Source organism: Acinonyx jubatus, chromosome C1, assembly GCF_027475565.1.
Source record: "Acinonyx jubatus isolate Ajub_Pintada_27869175 chromosome C1, VMU_Ajub_asm_v1.0, whole genome shotgun sequence".
Classification (NCBI taxonomy): domain Eukaryota; kingdom Metazoa; phylum Chordata; class Mammalia; order Carnivora; family Felidae; genus Acinonyx; species Acinonyx jubatus.
The window spans coordinates 130,890,026-130,908,919 of NC_069381.1; the positions used below are offsets into that span (position 1 = coordinate 130,890,026).

General features: G+C 33.1%; 1 protein-coding gene across 3 annotated transcripts in view; it reads right to left on the reverse strand.

Moving 5' to 3' along the window:
* Positions 1 to 18,894, reverse strand: part of LRP1B (LDL receptor related protein 1B) — a 1,862,224-nt gene that overhangs the window by 1,556,993 nt on the left and 286,337 nt on the right. The gene's annotated exons all lie outside the window — the stretch shown is intronic.

Consider the following 18,894-nt stretch of genomic DNA (forward strand, 5'->3'; position numbering starts at 1 on the left):
TTTTGTGACATGGATAGTGTTCTGGAGAGATTTTATTTTTATACAATAATTATAGAAGTATTCATCATCCATAACCTTAAACATTTCAGATTTGCTCCATTTTTTTTAATATCTTGTCAATATGTTTTTGTTGTTGTTATTTTTAAAATGTTCATTTACTTATTTGAGAGAGAGAGAGAGAGAAAGAATGGGGGGCAGAGAGATAGAGAGAGAGGGTGAGAGAGAATCCTAAGCAGGCTCTGCACTGCTTAGCACAGAGCACAACACAGGGCTGGATCCCACAGACAGTAATATCATGACCTGAGCCAAAATCAAGAGTCAGATGCTTAACCGACTTGAGCGACCCAGGCGCCCCTTGTCAATTTTTTTTAACAAAACTCTCATTTTACTTTTAAATTATGATCGAATTTCAGGTAATATAATACCCTATACCATTTTGTGTGTGTATCTGTGTGTGTTTCGCCCTACAATAAATTATGTATGTGAGTATGTGCAAAAACAATCCTCAAAATCCTCACTCCAGGAACAGTTTAATAGGCAGAGGAAAAAAGAATTAACCAGCAAACCACTAAGAGCTATCCATTGCCTTTCTGTCCCTCTGGTCCCCAAGCATTCGCCCAGAGTAATAAGAATTTCCTGAAGCATGCATAGTTATTCTTACTTGACGAGTTTGGAATTCTTTATTTTTTTTCTCCTTAAAAATCAAAGGAATCCTACCAATGCTGACATTAAACATACTGATGAGAATTATGATCATATGTCAGAAAAATATATAACTCCTTTGGGCTCTGTAAGAAGCTGACAGCATTCCCATAAAATATTAACTACTTACAATAAAATCCCTTCACAAGGAGTGAGAGGTTAGTAGAAAGAATCTGGAAGCCCTCAACAATGAATTGATTAACAGGTTGACTTGAATTCCCTTGCTACAGTTGTTTTCAGGCTTCACATAGGTGGATAAAAAAGCATGAAAATCACTAGCATATATTCATTATGTAAATGTTTAAAAGATAAAAAAAAAGATGTGAAAGTTCTGCTCCCAAAGGAATATATGAATAATAAATTGATAATATTACATTTGGCAGGAATGAGAAGGTTGGTCACCTTAGTGATATCACCTCCTCTAGTTATATACAACATATCTCCCCCTTTTTCCAAATTTAGTTTGCAGATGTTTCACAAATGTTATTTTCTTTTCTGCCACATACTTAAATTGTGTTCAGGAATATTCATATTAGGCTTTATTCTATAGCTATTCCTCTGAATAAAAAAAAAAATAGCTGTGTGAAAATTTGCCAGTTTGAGAAATGAAAACACAGCTTGAAATGCAACGCATTAGCGATGTGTGAATACAGTTAGATCTCCCAGGAAATATGCATATTAAGTAAAGCAGTGAAAACATCAGATGGGCATTTGAGTACCTTACTTAGATATCTTTAAAGGCAGTATAACAGTTCCAAATTAGAGAGTAGTCTGTTACTGTTTTAGTTTTCCAATGAAGTTCCAAAGAATAACAATAAGGAATTTGAATTTACCTAAGTACCTTTTACCACAACAGCAAGGTCAGCCTAGCTATTGCCAGGTAGACATACATATATGGAAAGTCACATGTCCCTGTAAACAAAATCTAAAATACACTAGACTTTCCTAACTAACAATTCCCACTAAGAGAGTGTGCAATGATAACTTGGGTTGATTTTTCTGAATTTCATACAGCAAAATTGACTTTAAAAAAAATGGCCCTAAAGTCCAAACATACTTGAGGGATTAGCCACAATCCATCAAGTGGGGATGCCCCCCAAATTCTCATTTTCACCTCCCTTGAACCAGACAAAAATTGATAAATTAACCTTTTAAAACAGGGTCCCAGAAAAGATAATTATTGTAATTAAAGAGACAGAGTGTCAATATGCCTGATTTCCATTGAATTCAGTTTCAAAATGTAATAAAACCATGATATTTTTATTAGATGGTTTCTTATAACAAAAAGTTAATCTTTTGTTAATTATAAAATACCTATGTTTGCATCCTGAGGCTTGAGAAGTTATTGACTTGGCATCCCTTGAAATGAATATTCTTCAAATATATATTCAACATTTATTTGATAGGGGGATTTTTAAATTGATTTTTAAATTTCAAATTTATTTTAGTAGCAAAAATTATATATACACATATAGCTGTATATATATATATATACAGCATACATATGTATGTATATATGTATATACATATATACAGTACAGTATATACATATATATAGTACTGTATATATATGCACGTATATATAGTCCTGTATATATATATATATATATATATATATATATATATATATATACACACACACACATATATACATGTACATATACAGTAACCTTAAAACATGTTGATATAAGTCAGGCAAATAGGTGACAATACTTAAAATTATTTTGCAATAAAAATAGGGGCGCTTGAGTGGCTTAATCGGTTGAGCATTCAACTTTTTTTACTTTAAAAAAATTTTTTTAATGTTTATTTTTGAGAGAGAGAGACATAACATGAGTAAGGGAGGGGCAGAGAGAGACAGAATCCGAAGTAGGCTGCAGTCTCTGAGAGTTGTCAGCACAGAGCCTGACATGGGGCTCAAACCCATGAAATGTGAGGTCATGATCTAAGCTGGAGTCAGATGCTTAACCGACTGAGCCACCCAGGTGCCCCAACCATCCATCTCTTGATTTGGGTTCAGGTCATATTCCCAGGGTCATGGGACTGAGTCCAACATTGTAATCTGTGCTGAGTGTGGAACTTGCTTAAGATTCTCTCTCTCCCTCTGCCCCTCTTCCCTGCTTGCTGCCTCTCTTTCTCAAAAAAATAAATAAAAATAAATTAATCAATTAAGTAAATTAAAATAGTAATGTATGCCTGACAATATGATAAGAATTATTAAAATTTGAGATACAATAATTTTCATAAAATAGTGAAAAATAAACAATTTTAGCAGTGAAGAAAATAATAAATAGGTCAGTGGATTAGAAGTGAGAAGATGCTCACATACACGTGTGGAAATTTAGTATACAATAAAGGAGGTATTTTAGATCATTTGGTAAAATAAAAATTATTCCATACAGCATGTTGGTTCTACTACTGAGCTAGTTGTTAATTAAAAAAAAAAAAGCTAACCCACACAAAACTAAATTATAAATGCATCAAATATTTTAATAAAAATATGAAAATTAAAATATCAAAAGAAAACTGGAAGATATGATTTTTAATTTTTTTTACAGAAAAGAAAGCCATTGTAGGTACAATTTTTAAAAAATGAGGTCAGAGTAAATGATGAACATACTATTGCCATATAATGAGAAATAAATATTTGTTTAATAACTGGATGAACTTATTAATTCTAGTTTAGGTAATATAGAGATGTTCTAGTAAAGGCTGTATAAATAGTGAAAATAAGAAAAAAAAGAAAAATAATAACTGTATGCTGCTTCCCAGAGATATAATATGCATTAAAATATGCTTTTTTATTATATCAATATTGATATTTCTGGTGATTGTTAGTTTTCCATCCAAAGAATAATTAAAATGAACAAATACATTCATAGATTTAAAATATATACATTCTACCAAGCATTTCACTCCCTCAAATCCTAGTATTAAGGACTATAAACGGTGAGGAGGATCATACCTTGAAATACCTGGAACATGTGGATTGTAAATACCCTGCAAACAGTATGTTTTTGAAAATCTGACTATCACCACCACTTACCAAGAAATGATAATTATGAAGGATCATGCCACATGAAAGATAATGAAAAGCACTTTAATTGTTAATGCTGAATTTCAATTGTGCCTGTTCTGTTTAGGTTAGTGTTTTGTCAAGTCACACAGATAAATGTTTTATATGTTTTCAAGTACTTCACAGAGAAAAGTATTACTTTCTTTGCTATTAAACAAAAATTTAACATGTACATGCACATTGCAAAGTGTCAGTTTAGTTACCAAGGCCAAAAAGAAAAAAAAATCTGTCTTAATGCTAATTATCAATACAAACTATACAGTATGAACCCACCAGTTAAGAGTGCCAACAGGCTTCATATTTACACTGAAGTTTTTGCCTCATTTAAAAAAATCAATTGGAGTTATGCCCTTGTCTAATGAATTGGTAAAAATTAATGAGGAAGTTAATATAAAATGATATCTCTAATCATGTAAGTACATAAGTTTAAGACAGAACACAGTAAAAAAGAACATTTCTGAGAAAACATTTCAGATACACACACACACACACACACATATGTAAATATGTACATTTGCAGATATACACATTATGTTGTATCTGGCCTGGCTTGAGACAGATATATATTCCAGTTCTTAAATGCACGGAATAGTACATGTTTGCAAGAGTTGAGGCAGGTAATATTATAATACTAATTTAACAATTGCCAGGTTATTTATAGGATAATACAAGGAAATGAAATTCATTATCCTGCAAAGTATAAAACAAATCCTTAAACATAGCAATAAAATCAATTGGGACAAAAAGAAATGCAATTATGTTACATTCATGTAAATCCTTCTGTGAACTAATTTCCAAATATCAATCACAACTTATATTCATCATATAAACATTGAGGAAGCACTTATATTTTTAAAATACATCAACAAGTTCCTGCTCTCTCACAAACAGGAGGGAAATGTTAAATCAGAACATCGTCATAATTGTGGTTGGTAATCTCACATCATCCAAATCTCAAAGCTCAATTTTGTATAACAAAAGCAAAAAAAAAAAAAAACAAAAGCAACTGACATTTCATCAGAAAAGGGTATTTTATCATCTCTTTAAAATGTGATGATTTATTCTTAATTAACAACTGATTAGGCAGCATTTCAAATTCTTTCTAACATCACACATGACTAACTCATAAGCAATCAAGGCATTACATGAAAATTAAAAGCAGGCATATCATGAAGTGTTGATGACCTACACCTGCATTACACATCTGTTGAAGTTCAATTTGCAGGAAAGATAAACTAATCCATCGTCCATCATTTGGAATGTTAACTAAAATATTCCCTTAATCCTTAGTTTCTAACATTATGGATGCAATGATATAATAAGTAGGAAAATTGAAAACACAAATATCTAACAGTGAAAAAATCTGGAAAGAAAACAAACTAGAAATGAATTGTATATAAATAAAATGAATTGTAAACAATGTTATGTGACTAATTTTTCCTTCTTGATAACAATTTTAAAAAATATTGTTCAGACATGTTTTCATCTTTATTGAAATATGTCTCATTTTTTTTTTACTTAGGAAAAAAGAGCTTAAAAAAATGGGCCTAGCCTTTGTAATTTCTAGGGAGGACAGATCTCCTCAAGAAGGACATACATCAATTTATATAAAAATGAGTAATGTGATAAATAATATAGCAAATGAAGTATAAATTCTAATTCTGTAGAGGAAGAAAAAGATGACCTAAGTTTTGTTTCTTTTTTTGTTTGTTTATTTGTTTTCCTTAATTGAAAAGGCAAAAGTAGGTGGAGGTATCAGGGAGAAAGTAAGGGGTGACCAATAGGTGACCTGTATTCGACAGATTTGTATAAACAGAAAATTGGTTTTAAATATGAGTCAGCCATTCAAAGCTTGCAATGACCATTGAACTGTAGCAATTCATTAAGAATTTTAATTTTGATAGAAAGAGGTTTAACTGATTTTCTTGTTTCTGCAGTTTATAAACAATATTGCCTTCTAAGAACAGTAAGCGTTTAGTGCCTGGATGGGGTAAGATGTCCAAATTTGTAAAATGAAATTGAAGAGCCATGACCTGCTGGTGTAACAGAATTAAAAGGATTGGGCATACTTGAGTACAATCCTAGAATGAGATTGTAGCAGAGATGAGTGGGAAGAAATACGAGGGCAAAGGCATTGTGATCCCCAAAATTTCCAACAAAATCTGCTACCCTCATGTCTGCTTGGTATAAGTGACTTCCAGTAATGCGAATTTTAAAAGAAGGCTTACTTCATATTAGATAGTTTGTGATTTGGAACTAAAGGAACATTCCAAGAATAAACCTATGCCACCACCCCCATCCACCAGTTGGCACTGGCGAAGATTGTTGGAAGTTTAAGATTTACCTTCACCATAGTACTGAATAGGTTAAAGCAAAAATCACATGGATATCAAGAAGCAGGTGATTCCCCCCTCCTCCCACACCCAAATATCTGATGTTTTGGTTTAAAAATACATTCATTTGCAATATCAGTTCTTGGCATAGAATACTCCATAAGTACTTGCTGAGTTGATAACTAAAGAAAACAGAGAAAGAATTTGCATTCATGACAATTGCATTCATGACAATTCGTGAGATAAAGGATCTTCCAGTGTTAATTAATCTTGGAAGCAAAAACTACTACTATAATAATCATACTTTATAACACAAATTAAAATCAGTTTAAACAAAACAAGATGCCAATATCAATAGCATGAAATACCCAGGTGTCTTAACTGAAGGTGCTATATAGATGCAATAACAATTTCCTTAAGTGCTTCCCTTTCTCATCCAAAAGTGAATTTGCTTAAACTATGTAGAAGCAAATACCACACATAAAAAAAATGTCTTCTCGTGATAAATGTTTTTCATTTTATGCAACCTTCTTGAATTACATTTGATGTGTTTACAAATATATACCAAAGCTTCTTAGCTATTGGCAAAAGAAAAGTATAGCCTATCCAAAAATCTTCCATTTATATAAAGTGCACAAATTGCTGCTCAAAAATGAAATAATTTTATTCTGGCAATTCCATAGTCAGAGTTTCAAAGTATTGCTGGAAGGGATCTCAAAGGTATCATCTGATCCAGCACTAAGGCAAGAGTTTGTCAAAGTATTCTAGACAGTAGGAAGCCCGTTTATTCTTTTGTATTTGTGTTTCCTCAGATATGGAGAACGACCATTAAACATATTTCACCTAGCAACCATCAAAGTGTTTGAAAGCAACCAATAGATCACTCTTCTCAAATCTGAACACAAAATCTTTAGCCCTTTCCTCACTGAACAAAAGGTGCTATATAGCACCTTCAGTTAAGACACCTGGGTATTTCATGCTATTGATATTGGCATCTTGTTTTATTTAAACTGATTTTAATTTGTGTTATAAAGTATGATTATTATAGTAGTAGTTTTTGCTTCCAAGATTAATTAACACTGGAAGATCCTTTATCTCACGAATTGTCATGAATGCAATTGAAATTTCTTTTTTAAATAATTTTTAAATGTGAAAACCCAGAGTATACAAAACACTGTAAAAAAGGGGAAGGTGATACAAATTAGAATAGAGAGTATATCTTCTTAGGTGCCTGGGTAGTTCAGTGGGTTAAGCATCTAACTCTTGATTTTGGCTCAGGCCATGGTCTCATGGTTTGTGAGATCGAGTCCTGTGTCAGGCTCTGCACTAACAGCACGGAGCCTGCTTGGGATTCGCTCTCACCCTCTTTCTCTGCCCCTGTCACACTTTTTCTCCTTCTCTGTCAAAATAGGTAAGTAAACTTTAAAAAAAAATATACAGAATATCTTCTTACAAAATGGATTTTACTTCTTTCACAGTAGCTCCCGTAATGCAGACTTGGGGATATCTTGAGGTTCGTGATAAAAATCAGATTTCGTTCCCCATTTCAATGATCTCCAGTTAGTTTTTGCAAAACCTGTCATCTGTTCAAGTTTGTTTGTTTTTAATCAACGCTGTTTAAATTTGCTTAGCATCTTGGGTATGAGTCCCTGTTAGTTGTATGGACTGGACTACAGTTTTCTTAATTGTTAAATGGAAAAATTATTCTCTACATTTCTAGATTATTCGTGGTTCTGTCTTACAAGCTATATGTAAAGTACCCACTACAGTGTATGTTATATAATAGCCATTGCTCAACTAGAGCAATTTTTCTACTCTAAATTGCTTCTTCTTGCAATAGTCCCTGCCTGATCATATATTACGAATACGAAAGCCAACCTTCATTGTTCCTTCATTCTCAGCTTCCATATCCAGTTATTTCTTCCCCTTCCATCCCCACAATATTATCTCAAGCCTTATTGTTATTCAATCGGAAAATTGCAGTAAATTTCTAACTAGTTTTCTTTCCTCTACCTTCTTCTATCCCCATTTTAGAAAATGCAAGTCAACTCCAGACTTTAAAAACAGAATATAACTACATGTAAGTCTTTTTTCCTACCAAGTAAAGTTCAAGTTATTTGACATTATGTAAGGCCTTCACAGACTAGCAAGACTCTGCCTAATTCATAATTACAGGGCACTGGTCTTCTTTGCACTCTTTCACAGGAGGATACCCTTCGCCTGCTACTATGTATATTTACAGTCTACCTTAAGTGTTACTCAAACCCCTTCCTTACCCCAGGGGAAAATAAATCATTTCCCATTTTGTACCATCTATATTATTAAATGTAAAACTAAATTATTGTCCATAAATCTTCCATACTATACTTGAGACCTCTGAATAAAAATCCATGTTACTTTTCTGTATTTGTATTTCCACAATATCTAGCCCACAGCAATACTTAAAGTAGAATAAATATTGCTGGAATTTTTGAGCAAGGCTTCGTTTTTACATCTAATTGTGAAATTTAGTTAGAAATGACCCAAGGAGGTAACTTAATTCAAACTATTCCTCTAATTTTGGCCATACTTTTACCATTCATATTATCTTTTCTTTAGGATAACCAGAAGAAAAAAGTGCATCATACTTTGATGGCCCAAATTTTAGTCAGTCAGAATCTTTGGATAGCTTTTCCTAATTGTCATTTATTTTTACTCTCCTGTAAAATTGATAATTGTTTGCTGTTATTCTTCACCAGTGTAATTTCTATAGATTTTTACCTTACAAATTTCCATAACTTATGGAATCTACTTATTTATATATTTCTTCTTTCTATATTGAAAATACCTTAAGGTTACAAACTACTTCCCATTTGCATCTTCAATCATTTTCAATGATTAGTAAATGCTGGTTGAATGAATGAATTCATGCTGATACCAATTCAGATATATAAAGATAGATCCAAATATAGATACAAAGTCACATACAAATATTGAAACAGACACAGCCAAAGACAGAAAATTAAGGATAAATTAAAAAATCTCCTTTTCTTCCTCAGAGAACTTACCGACAGGGAATATTGCTGTTAAATTTAATTTGGATGTTGTCTTGATGAACTGTCCAATAATAATAACATTAATAATAATAGTAAACACACACCAGTTTCCCAACACATACTAAATCATACACGAGGAAATGTATCAGGCACTGTACTGTGTGTTTTGCATACTAATACCAACAAGTCCATGCTATAGTTTATGATCTCCCTTTATGAATGAGAAATCTGATGCTATAAGAGATTAAGAAATTTTCTCAGGATGACATAACTATAAGAAATGAAGACAATTATTACTATTAAAACAATAAGATAGGAGGAAGAGGGAAAAAAAACAACAGAGTGGTGGTCAGAGGCAAACAAGAGGATAGATAGATTAACGGGACATAGGGGAAGAGAGAGTATCACAGAAAGCCCCTGGAATGATTTCTAACACAGCAATCAGTCATTCAAAGACTGATTACCTTCTCTTTTCTCCTCCCTAGGGTTAATTTAATCCATTTGATACATTTAAGTTTTGCTTTTTTGCTTTACAAACTCTTCTAATAACTTTGAACTTACTATATAAGACAAAAAAAGAAAAAAAAAAAGAAGACTCTTCCTGAAATAAATTGTCTTTTTCCCCTCATATATTTGTTTTCTTTTAAATATTCCTAGGGTCTACCATGTTGTGTTGTCTTTCAATTTGTTGTTGTTGCTCACCATTATTCTTTGGAATTTGTTGCACTACATCCTCGAGTCAGGTAAGAACTAGCAACCTGGACATCATTCTCTTCCTCCTCACATTTCAACCTCTTGAAAATATTGGGGATCACAAAAGACATTGTGCTAAAGCCTTAGCATTCCAGGGCCACAAATAAGTCAGCATATTCATATTTAATATAAATATCACAGGAAATAGAATTATCTTTTGGTTTCCTCTTAAACATGAAAATGTTAATAATTTAGAAATGGAAATGCAAAATTAGGTCCTCAAATGGTTGCCAAGATAGTTTATAAATTATGTAGAGGGTTGGGGAACACAAAACTTGCAGAGGAATATTTAAAAGATATATTTTCAGTACAAATATTACTTCTAAAACATGATATGGCAAAGGGAAGTTGGCAGGTGTTTTGTGTGAGATCCTTTTCTTCTTTTTGTACATTTCTCTCACTTGCAATGTGCAGTACTTAACCATCCTTTTCACGTTAGCATAAGAACATAATGTTTCACAATGTTAGAATTTATAGCTAAATACCAAATAGTCTTGTGTTTCTTATTTATATGTTTGTTTTCTAAAAAAAAACAAAGTTTTATTCATGTATCATACACATCTTGAAAACACCACTCTGACTCTACAGTAATGCTGTATTCCTATATTTTAGTTCATTACTCAATTTATCTTTCAGACTGATGCCTGCTGAGAGTTTTAGAGACAAATCTACACGTGGCTTTTGGGGTGGGAGTAGAAAACTGTAAAACTTAAAAAAGAAATTTAGATGGTCTTCTAAAAATAAGATACATATTCTTGTAATTGTGCACCAATTTTTACCACTGTCCCAAAAGTTAGCTATTTTTCCAGTAAGGCTATATTCACTGTACTTTTGTATTTATATGCAGTACATGTCAAATTCTTACATAATCCTACCGTATTGATGGAATTGTTCATCTTGGCTCTAAAAATTCAAAGTAATTATTTAATTCTTTAAGCTTTCTAGAAAGTACGAGTTAGATCTTTAAAGATGGCAAGGAGAAGCAATTTACCTTTACTGTTCTTTCTCCTACCACTTGCAAATCATCTATATTTCAAACCTGAGCCATTTTGCTAGTAATGAAGTTAATGGCTTCATCATGCAGTGTAATTCACATTGTGCAATCTATATAATAAAAGCAGATGATATAGAATATTCTTTACGTTCATGAATATTAAATGTTGAAAAATAATTAGATGGTAAAAATAGAAATATAAATAAAAATAATGAAACATGAAAAAAATGTTTGCATGGTAATGTATCACTTTTAAGAAGCTTGCCCAGAGAAAATTGTAATAAACATTTCTACAGTAATAACAGTTTTCCAGAGCATTTTGATATGTAACATTACATTTGATCTTCATAGCAACCTGGTAATATACATATTTTTTATATCCTACAGAAAAAAGAAAAAATCTCCAAGAAAAGTAAAGGCTGACCTAGGACCAATGTATATGGTAAATATGTCCTTTGTATGTTCTCTGTTTCTCTTTCTCTTACTACATTATTTCCTTCCCATTTCAAATGCCACTCCCTATAACATTCAATTCTTCTCCCTGCTTTCCTCTAGGTAAACAGGTTTGATTTTGTATTTAAAAAAATAACATTGTATATAGAAAAATTTAAAAATAACATTTAAAAAATTCCTAGAATGGATAAAAATCCTGAATAAGAAATGTCTGGTAATCTGATTTCTTTTTTTCTCATTCACAGTCCTAAATGCAATTTTCATCAAAGTTCTGCCTTTGGCTCTTTTTGGCAGATTTATCTATTGTCATGACCTCAACTGTCTTCTCTTCACAAATGTCCCTTAAACCCTCTCTTCTTAAATCGTAATTCCTTTTTGTTTTGTTTTGTTTTGTTTTGTTTGAGTCCTAGATCTATAAAACTCCACCATGAAATATACTGGGGTTCACACTCAGCATGCACCAAGCAGAGGAACTAATTAAACTCCCCCCACGTGGCATTTCCATATTTTGGAAAATGGTCTGGTCATTCCCACGTCTAGAACTGGAAATCATTCCAGGCCAAGCAACCAAGACTCCTCCAATGTGTGACTAGTTCTTTTCACCATTTCTTTTCCTACTGCCACTAATAGGGTTTTCATCATCAACATGTAGGCACTGAAGAATTGTCATAGAAGAAAGCAAGGAAGGACCAAATTAGAGTTGCCTGCCATTACTTCTCAAATGGTATGCACAAATGTACAAATTTTCTAATGTAAAAATGTTACATACACCTAGTGTTGACCCCCAAATATATTTTCATATTGTAACTTAACTATAACTTAAACATATCCAAACCTAGTTGTAAAATATCTCTGTGGATAGCTGTACAATCAAAAACCAAAATACATTTGCAAATGAATACAAACTAAAGTGCAAAACAGAACTTTAACAATGATGTTAATATAGTATGCGAAATGACAATACACTGCTAAAACATTCTCATCATGAGATGAAAATATGAATTAGCTGCCATAGTATAAATTCTCTTGAATTTGTAAGCACCCCCCACCAACCTTGTATTCCTCTAATTTCTCTATAGAAACTTGCCTGAAACTTCCTTTGGTTACTATGCATTATTTACACATTAGCACCACTGTTGTTTACTCATTCATCTACAACATTAAGATACTAGAGTTGGATATCTATGTTACCATAAATGCCAATAAAATTTCAGTCACTGAAATCATGTAAAAACACTTGGGTTATAACAGAGTCAAACAGATAACTTAGAATAGACGTGTTAATTTTGATATAATACAAATGAAAACACACTTTGAAGCATTCTCATAGAGACTATATTCACTAACTCCACCCTTGATAGTCTGCAGAGCAACACTGGAGAAACACAAGCCTATATTTCTGTAGTAGCACCCTGATATCTCTCACCATCACAAAAATAAACTGTAGTAGATGGTTCCATGATGGCTAAATACACCTTCCTATTCTGTGCTCCCTCCTGTGTCTTAAGCTCTATCTATCAATCTTTGAGCCTTAAGTATAGTGGTGAGCTGTACATATATTATTTTCTTTGTATGTTGAACTTCTATCCTGCCAACTGGATTAGTACCTACACTTAGTTCTAGGTTAAATATTTATATATATAATTTAAATAATCATATTTAAAACTCCCATGACACCAAACACAGTGATTTGTATCTGTTAGATATTTAGCTATGAATTCGTTTACCCCTCAAAATTTATTGAGCCCCTACAATATATCCAGTACCAGTAGGCACTGAACATAGTGATGGAAAAATTATATACTCTTTGCCCTCAAGGACTTTATATTTGGGTGAGGAAAGAATTATAAAGCAAATATGTGACATAATTCCTGATGGTTGTAAGTGATGATACAAAAATGAAGACTGGTATGGGGAATATCAAAGAGGCTACTGTAGTTTGCCAGGAAGGTCTGGCTGGGAAGGAGGCACATGAGCAAAGAACAGTAGAATCTAGTTTCAGCTTTAAATTGTACTTATAATATTCATTTGTCAGTTATGTCTTCCAATAGCATAGTACCTCTTAGAGTACAGATAAACTGTACTGCCTATTTTTGTGATAGGAGATCAAATAATTTTTATTTTGGAGGCTATTATACCATGAAATCATATAAACAGTGTGAATGGGCACCAATGCCCCCCACTGAATGGATTATGAAACTCAGTCTTAGAGAAGTATCCAAAGTGGTCTCCAGAAGAATAACAAGAGGCCACTCCTTGTCGAGCTGTCAATTAAACATAAATCCACCAGCCTTCAGATTTCATTTTCTTCCCCTCACACTACACCATACAAATAGTATAATGGTATGCTTGGTACTTCATAACAACTATTATTGTAATAGAGGAAGACCATGGCTATCAAGAGTCCAACACTTTTTAAGATTATTTCCTTAATCTAAAGGGGCAAAGTAGTTGACCTAATTTAATGCAAACATATAATCATAGCCTAGGTAACTTTCAGAATTTCCAAATGCAAACAGTTGTCAAAAGGAGAGAACTTCAGTGCCAGTAATAAGCAAGAAACTATAAGTTATAGAATTTTGATGCTTTGGATAAACAGCAACTATAACTAAGTTTGGGGTAAGCAATCAAGTGTAAAAAATCCGACCAGTCCCAAGTATAAACAATGAGTCATGTAATTATTGTAAATGATGAAAGAGGTTAGCAAGACTGTGCTGAAGAACCAAATTGAATTTTAATTCATTTAAAACAATTTTGAGATTAAAACTAATAATTAAATCCTCAAGTTCATGGAACAATAGAAACTACTTTTAATTTCCCAGGATTAGAAATGTGTATCTTGTTTATTATAAAATATGTCTGCTTTGATAAAACATGTTCATAATTATCATAACACCAATATTTATATTACTGTCTCATTTAATTCCGTGGAGAGCTGAGACAAGGCCCAGAACAAGCTAGAAAGGAGTCTGCAATGTACATTCAACAACAATGTTCAGAAATTAGTAAAACAGGCATACATTCTTCCTTCTACCCAATCTCATTTGTTTTGTGTTAAAATCATGAGGGTATGTGTTTGTGTGTGTGTGTGTGTGTGTGACTATATATATAGTCAAAAAGGAGGAATGTGGTGGTATACCATTAATATAGCACATGACAAAACACAGTTTCTTTATTTCTCTATATTGGCAGTGAATCTACTTACAGGACACCTATGTTTGCTAATGAAAATTGGGATGATTATAATAATGCAGACATCTCCATTTTACATATGAAACACTACTCTTCCATCAGACTGACAAAGCACTGGGAAAGAGGCACTATGTTTCCTGTGCCTGAGTCTTATTGCCTCCTTTTCTTTGTTGTTATTTGTATGTTGTTTTTTTTTCCTTCAGCATTATGGTTATGCTCTCTCCTCCTTTACCACTCCACTTTGTGATTAATTATAACCAGAATTATTCCTTCCAAGGAATTTACGAAAAGACCCATTTAGGACTTATCAAGGATGTATCAAGGTAGAAGTTTAGTCCAAAAAAAGAGACGGCAATAGTTCCTCTAATAGGAGGAACTATTTTATGGAATATCTATTAAGTCCTATGTTAAGAAATTTACATGTAAATGCTTCCATTTAATCCCAAACTTATCCTGTGAGAAAGACATGATATTCATTTCTCAGATGGTGATTTGACACTTAGGCAAAATGAGTTTATCCAAGGTCATATTGAAAGAAAATGGTAGACCTGGGATGTGAACTCTAATTTCAGAATCTAGTTTTCCTCTACATTAAGTTGTTCTCCAACAAAATGTGTTGTGTTCTTCTGGACTTGACAGAACTCAAATCTTCTGGCATAGTGGATATAACTTTAAAGTTTTCCCATTTTGGCTCCAGCATTTCCAAGAATGAAGAATGATTCTTTTTTTTTTTAATTATTTTTAATGTTTATTTATTTATTTTTGAGAGAGAGACAGAGCACAAGCAGGGGAGGAGCAGAGAGAGAGGAAGACACAGAATCCCAAGCAGGCTCCAGGCTCCGAGCTGTCAGCACAGAGCCCGACGCGGGGCTCTAACTCACAGACCGCGAGATCATGACCTGAGCCAAAGTCGGACGCTCAACTGACTGAGCCACCCAGGCGCCCCAAAGAATGATTCTTTATTCAGTTCCATTGAGTGGGTTTGGAGAACAGAGACAGGTGAGAAGTTGTGTCCCTAAAGATTGTAGTGACCACCTGGGTAGTGGGCCACAGGCCATGTTTTTATCCATAGTGACACCTCTGTCAAAAAATTCAAAATATTTTACTTTGATGTATGAATAGAAATGTCTTCCCTCAGCAATTATGTAGAATATTGTTTCCATTCGCTAAGTCTCTGCAGAGAAAAACACAAAAGTGGGGAATGAAGAAAAATAAAAAGCTTTCTTCCCCACTTCTGCACTACTAAAGGCTCCCTAGACTCTAGGACTTCTTGATTACTCTCTAGTTAATATGGTCAAATACATAAAAGTGATATTTAAGCTATTCATGAAGAACAATTAACTATAGAAGTGAAAATAACTACCAAATTTCATGTATTCCAAGATGTATCAGTTAACAACAATGGGAGGAGGTCATAGTCTTCACATTCATTCCATGTAATGAAACTGGTAGGTACAGAAGAGATATCACTTGTTTAAGAAAGGTAGAAAATAATAGAACAGTAATTTCAGTGCCTGCATTTTAAAATGAAAACAACTTAAGTGGCCATCAACAGATGAATGGATTAAGAAGATATTGTATGTAAACCCAATGGAGTACTATTCAGCCATGAGAAAGAAGGAAATCTTGTCATTTGTGACAACATGGATAGGCTTTGAGGGCATTTCGCTAAGTGAAATAAGTTAGACAGAGAAAGACATATATTGCCTGGTATACACAGAAACCAAGAGTAGAAAAATAATCATGGCCAAAGGCCAGGGGGTGGTGGGTGGGGATTGGGAAAGGCTGGTAAAACAGTACAAAATCTCAGCTATAAGATGAACAAGAGTAAAGCATGGTAGCTGTAGTTGATAACACTGTATTGCATATTTGAAATTTCTTGAGAAAGTAGAACTTAAGTGTTGTCACCAAAAAAAAAAAAAAAAAAGAAAAAAAAAAGAAAAAGAAAAGTGAGGTGATGGATGTGTTAATTAACTAGGGGGGAATTCTCATATCAAACTGGAGGGGGATACTCATACCAAATTGTCATGATGTATACTTTAAATATCTTACAATTTTAGATGTCAGTCATATCTCAGTAAAACTGAAATAAAAATAATATAAATAATGAATAAATAATAAACAAATGCTAAAATATTAGTACTATTTGATCCACAGTTACTTTGCCAGTAGAACTTCTAGGAGACTGTTAACTCCATAGGAAAAGAGAACTTGTCTTGATTTCTTCATGTTTTAGGGACTTAACACAATGCTAGTTCGTATTTAATAGTTGGGAAAGAGGTAAAAGAGAGGAAAAGGAAAAAGAGGAAATTAAAAAGACATGAAAAGAAAGAAGAGAGGAGGGGAGAGGAGGAAGGAAAGAAAGGAGGTATGAATCAAACTCACTGTTTTTGCTATGGGGTATTTGTGGAATGGATATGTGTGGCTGGAAATGTTTTCCATGGATCCCAACTCCCATTACTTCCCTTAGATTAATAAAAGTAGCCCTCACATATCTACTAGTCAATGAGAAGAAATATTACATAAAACTTAAGGAACTGAAAAGTTCTTAGAGGAAATAATGTAAGAAAATTCAGAAATAGAAGAAATGAAGTCTAATGAAAAGCATCTGGCAACCATAAAGTTTTGGGACCGAGTCCCAGAAATACTGATCTCCTATTTAATTAATATACTGTGTAATTTACTCAACTTCTATGAATCTTGGTTTTATGTCCTGAAACGATGGGTACATACAGGATGCTCCCAAGAGTTACTTCCAGTTTTAAAAATCTACCTTTTACTCCACTGGAGCAAAATTAATTTTCCTAACTGTATTTTCTCCCATGGAAAAAAAAAAAAGATAGTATCTACAGAAGTGACTATTTCCATTACACTGTATGTTTTCAAATAAAAAGCCATGAACTTATATAATGCTTAAGATTCCTGAATCTGTCATATTGACTCACTCTTTGCGAGTTTACAAATCAGAGGAGATTAGAGGGAAATAAGATTATCTAATCATTTACCATTCAGTTGTAAAGTGTCAGCATTTACATTTTTATCAGCATTATACTTCCAATGAGATTTAGGACACATCCCTTTAAGTCATCTTGTCATATGACTGATATACAAATAGAAAACTAAGACTTTTTCTAGGTATAATATTCTTCTTACTTTTCAGACAGGCATGAGTAGCACTATATTCCATTTATTTCAGTGCCAGAACCTAACTTGTCTCCATCTGCATGTGTAAATTTATTAGATGATTTAAAGAGAAGATTAAGACAAGTCTCACAAATTGAAGTTTAATTCTCTTTGTGGAGGGTAAGAAAGCAAGGCTTATTTGGATACCCCAGAGCTTGCCAAGGAAATAAACATCAGATGATTTGGGAAATAATTTAAACATTAGCCCACAGATGTTCTCTCACCATCATCTCCAAGTAGGCAGTCACTTAATATGGTTCTTCCTAGTCTCGTGAATCATCTTTGGCCAACATTATTCTGACGGCCAAATCCTTGAGAAGTACAATTAGAAATGTCTTTATCCAAATACTATACCCTATATACCCCATTTCCTTATTTATGGCCAGAGGAAGTTTTGGTAACTATGGCATAAGACTTGCTTGGAAAATCTCTTAACATTATTAAATAACCCAGCCTCTAGTGGTACTCACTCAGGAACCGGCTACCGAGAACTTCCCAGGTGAAAAGCAGTCCAATTGACAGTAACATTTTTTACTATTTCAACCATCTGCACTTGTGGCTTTTGATTTAAATTTCAATTTGAAACTATTTGTTTTCTCTTTTCAAAGCATCAAAATCCATATGGCAGGTGTCTCCAAAAGTAATATTCATGCAGGCCTTTTGTTGTACCTCAGTTCCAACTATTCCAAATTTGGTAAAATCTACCCGTCGTTTTTGCACAATGTAATACCACACAACAGAAACTTAATTATTTATTCACAATTTTAGATTGACAGGATGAGGTTGTTGGATATTGTTGATAACCAGACTAGTGGGGGAAAAGTACTGACCTGATCTTTATCTGTTTCTGTTACTGTTATTGAATGGGAGACCTAGAAAATATGATTTTGTTAAATTAAAACTGGATTTGTCAAGTCAAGCAAACTAAGGATTTAACCATGTATTTTTTTTCTCCTTTCTTAAAGTAACTAGTATGCATTATGGTAATGCTCAAATGTTAAATGTCTGTAAGTTGATGAATTCAGCAGCCAGGCTCAGAGGTATACAGGAGCAAAATGTCAACGCAGTTAACATCTTTTACCAACTGATAACTTGAGGCCTTTCAATCACTGATGGACAGAAATCTTAGAGATGACTGAAACTTACTATCAACTTTACATGAGAAGGCTATGT